Source organism: Salvia hispanica, chromosome 5 (genome assembly GCF_023119035.1).
Source record: "Salvia hispanica cultivar TCC Black 2014 chromosome 5, UniMelb_Shisp_WGS_1.0, whole genome shotgun sequence".
In the NCBI taxonomy this organism is placed as follows: Eukaryota; Viridiplantae; Streptophyta; class Magnoliopsida; order Lamiales; family Lamiaceae; genus Salvia; species Salvia hispanica.
In genome coordinates, this window is record NC_062969.1 from 29,495,136 (window position 1) to 29,500,114 (window position 4,979).

A 4,979-nucleotide genomic window follows, 5' to 3' on the forward strand; every position below is an offset into this window, starting at 1 on the left:
TTAGGAGTGTTCTAATTATGAATTATTACAGATTTAAATACACCATAATGCCTTGTAGAGTGATAAGGCTAATTTCATGCATCGGTTATATGTGAAAAGCACTATATTTTGCTGGGTCTAACACAATTTCTAAGCCAGGTGTGTGACAGAATCGCTAGATCCAGGAGATGCTGGAGGGAACGGACTAGCGAAAGAATGAAGGAGAAGTGAGTAGAATTTAAGGAAAAGAAGGCTAGAAGAAGGGAGTCAATTGCCGAGGGCAACAAAGTCTATCTATACCTCGCTGGGCCCCACTTCAACGCCTATAAATAGAGGAGCATGCAACACACAACAGAGAACTTTTTCACTCTTAGCTCTCACACACACACACGCTTGGGAAATGGGAGTTCTGGGGTAGTTTAGGTTTCAAGGGGTCAAATCTTCAGAGAAATTCCATCGTAACACCGTCCGCGTGAGGGCGAAGATACAATCTATTTACTTTCGGTTCTTTTGCACTCTATTTCGTTCGAACTTCACTTTTGGAAGTCGATTTGGTTGTTGATGTTACTGATTATCTATGCATTTCTTAGTTTTAGTTATATTTGTGTTATTTCGTGTTGATCTACGTTGATCCTGCTGTTAAGAGTTTTTATTTCGGCGAGTTGCATGTTGATCTCTGTTTCTGTCACTTTGGTGCTCGATCTGGGAATTTGGCTGTAGATCTGCGGTGTTGTTGTTGATCGGAGGTTGTTGGTTGAATCTGAAGTTATGGAATGTTTTTTTTTGGCTGGAGTTTGTGTCGGATGCTTGGATCCGGAGTGGATTTAGCATCCGAGGTTGGATTTGAACAGGGGAAGTCGAGTTATGCATGGATTTTGAGTTTTCTTTTTACTTTCCGTTTTACTTCGTCTAGCATCCGTAGATCTGTTTAGTTCTTAATTGTTCTTCATTTAATCGTTAAAATCCAGTCTGCTCTGTTTCCGATTATGCTCATACCTGTTTCTTCTGAGTTTTTATGCAAATTGGTTGAAGAAGATGATGTCGCTGTTAGTTAGTACCTTAGTTAGTTGTTTTTCCAGCTTTTCGTCCGTACTCTGCTTTTTCAGTTATGGTCCCCACCGTCGGTTTATTTCCCAGATCTAGGTAATTTAGAATAGTCTCTCAGATCTAGTGATTGTTTCGGTTCTAGTTTACGTGCATGCTTTTGTTATTTCGCCTAGATCTAGCTGTTAGCGTAGCAGTTCAAAATCTCAAGTTTAGTTTAATTTCCTCAACCCAAAAAAAATGCGTGGCAGCAGCCAACCCAAAAACAATTCCCAAATCCTTGAGCATGATTATTATGCATCCATCTCTGTGGGATCGATCCCTACTTCCCTGTGCTAGGTTTTAGTATAAGTGGTTGAGGGTTTTTGAAGAAGTGCTCTGTGTGTCCGACGACCAGGATTTCCCAACGACTAGTGAGTTCCTAGACCGTGTGATCTAGCAGATTTGCTGGACCTAGGAAACCTGTTATTTCTTTCTATGCACACAGTGACCCACACTACGTATTCTTCAAATGGCGTCGTTGCCGGGGAAGGATGGCGTTTATTGTTATTGCGTTTAAGGATTTGGTGTAAATAATTTAATTTCTGTTATTTTTGTTCTCCTTGACATTTTATGAACGCAGGCTTCCATTCTGGAAGTTGGGCTAATTCATCTGGGTCAGGGAGCGGCCAATACAAGTGGCGAGTCAAGGAGTCTACGTCTACCATCACCACCAGATCAGGTTTAAGGACGAAGGACCTATAAGTTTCCATGACCCAAATATTCATCTAGTATGACCCAAAAGAACTTGATGAATTCCTCGAGCGGGGGAAATTTTACCAAAAATAAAGCAAGTGAAGCCAGAGAGAGTTTGGATGACATGGTCCACGACCTAGTGAATTCAAGGGAATCAAGGGAACTATCGTCAGAACCAAGGTCAAGGACCGAATTTTAATCAATTCAACTCCAGGCCACAAAGGAGTTTGGATGACATGGTCCACGACCTAGTGAATTCACAGCAGTTCATGCAGAATAACTTGCATTCCAACAATGACGTGGTGCACAAATTGCAGGACGCTCAGTCGGAACATAAAGCCGCCATGGATATGATGGCAAAGCAACTGTCCCAGATCGCAGTTTCTTTGAATGAGATGCGGGGAAATGAAGGGAAACTTCCTGCCACGGTCAAACCACCAGACCGAGCAAACATTAGTCAAATCACCTTGAGATCTGGGCGGGGCTATGAAGGACCGACCTTGGAAATTGACGAGGAGGTACCCATGCAGGTTAGTGAAAGGGAAAAAGGTCAGGTGCTTCAAGGGGATAGCCCTAGACCCAGGGAAATCCTTGTTCAGGATGACCTCCAGAAGGGAGATTTAGGGGGATCCCTACCTCGACCAAGTGACCCATTCTTCCTAGACCCAGAACGTGAGGTAGTGAGCAAGGAAGGAAGCAGGGAAGTTGGTGAAACCCAGGCTGGGACTTCCACAAATGCAGTAAAGCGAGCAAAACCATTTCCATAACGGGGGGAAGCAAAGAAAAAGAAGGATGATACAGAGGATCTCATGGAGATTTTTAGCAAGTTGGAAATCAACTTGCCATTCTTGCAAGCCCTAAAAATGCCTGCTTTCAGCAAGTTCATCAAGGAATTCATTGCTGGGAAGACCAAACCAGACGGAAAGATTGTGATCGGGGAGAATGTGTCTGCTGTGATACAAAAGAGAAGGATGCCCTCAAAATGCACGGACCCAGGTATGTTCACATTACCCATCTCTCTAGGGGACATCAAGGTCGAGCATGCTATGTGTGATCTAGGGGCGTCTATCAATGTTTTACCGCTTTCGATCTATAAGAAATTGACAGGAGTAAGGATGGTTGCTACCAAAGTAGTGATCCAGTTAGCAGATAGAACTTGCATTTGTCCCGAAGGTGTGTTGGAAAATGTCATAGTCAAAGTGCATGATTTTCTATATCCTGCTGATTTTTATGTGATCAAGATGAATGATAATGAGTCTGCTGAGTCTAGTGGCGTGATTTTAGGGAGACCATTTTTGCGTACTGCTAAGACTATTATCGATGTCTTCGATGGAACAATTTGCTTGGATTATAATGGGGAAAATATACATTTAGCATAGATAAAGGGATGAAAAGGCCTTTAGATGTTGAGAATCTGTATGCTATTGATGTTATTAACCCCCTGGTCCAAGAATATCTTGAGACGGAATTGATACAGGAACAAATTGACAACTCGGAGTTGAGCCATTCAATTGACAGAGAAGTTGTAGGATGGTGTGCAGCAATGAACACAACGGAGTTGACAGATGAGGAACTCACAGAGGCCATCATGGAGTTTTGCAGAAATCCCGAGTCAGCCAAATCTAAGGGATCGGCTCACGTGGCTAGTCTGGAGACTTCTCCTGGGTCTGGGAAGGAGGCATTACCAAATATTGCAGAAAAAAATCCCTTGTCCCAGGAGACGAATGGAACAAAGAAGGAACTAAAGACACTTCCCCCAGGCCTCAAGTATGCTTTCTTGGAGGAGAATGAGACATTCCCAGTAAATAGTCAACAGTAACTTGACCAAGGAGCAGGACAAGGAGTTGTTGGAAGTCATCAAAAGAAACAAGAAAACAATAGGGTGGACTCTCTCGGATTTGGTAGGAATCAGTCCGGATCTTTGTATGCACCACATTCGTCTAGAAGAAGGTGCGAAGGCTCATCGAGATGCACAACGGAAACTGAATCCGAACATGCGAGAGGAAGTCCTAAAGGAGGTGTTAAAATTGCTTGCTCTAGGGATCATCTACTCCATTCCGGACAGCGAGTGGGTCAGTCCTGTCCATATGGTACCTAAAAAGTGTGGAATACAGGTTGTTAAGAATGAAAAGAACGAGCTGGTGCCCACTAGACTAGTGACGGGGTGGAGGATGTGCATCGACTACAGGAAGCTGAACGAGGCCACAAAGAAGGATCACTTCCCCCTACCTTTCATTGATCAGATGCTAGAAAGATTGGCTGACAAACAGTATTTTTGTTTCCTTGATGGATACAGTGGCTATTTCCAGATCTACGTTAACCCAGAGGACCAAGGGAAAACCACGTTTACGTGCCCCTTTGGTACCTATGTATACGGAAGAATGCCGTTTGGATTGTGTAATGCACCAGGAACTTTCCAGCGGTGTATGATGAACATTTTTTCGGATCTGCTGGAAGTATGCATTGAGATATTCATGGACGATTTTACCGTATACGGGAACTCATTCGATACTTGTTTGGCCAGCCTTGATCTAGTGTTAAAGAGATGCCAAGAGAAGCATTTAGTATTGAATTTCGAAAAATGCCACTTCATGGTGACGGAAGGCATTGTCCTGGGTCACGTGGTTTCTGAGAGAGGAATACAAGTAGACAAAGCAAAGGTAGATATGATATCAAAGTTACCATATCCTACGAACCAAAAAGAGGTTAGAGGCTTCCTAGGTCACGCAGGGTTTTATAGGAGGTTTATCAAGGATTTCGCGAAAATCGCGCAACCATTCACTCATTTGTTGCACAATGATGTGGAATTCGTCTTTGACAAAGGATGCAAAAAGGCATTTCAGTTGCTCAAGGACAGACTTGTAACGACCCGCCCATCTAGGGTATAATAAATGCGGCGATTGTTAACTAGGCGGACTTAAATGCCTCAAAGATCATAGGCTAGGGTTCCATTTAAAAAGGGATTTAACCAAAGCATTTAATGAACAATTAAAAAGGAAGAGAATAATGCCCTAGCAAAGGAAATCCAATAAAAGGCTATCACAAAAAATGCTTATCAAAGTTTCCCAAAATATTCTCAACTGTTTCATATCCAAAATATTCCCACGAATTTAAAAGTATTCAACCCAACCAAAAGATCACAAGTTTTCATAATATAGCGGAAGCGACCAAGAAAGAAGTGAGGCTATGTATGGAGACACAACGACACTTTAAGTACCAAC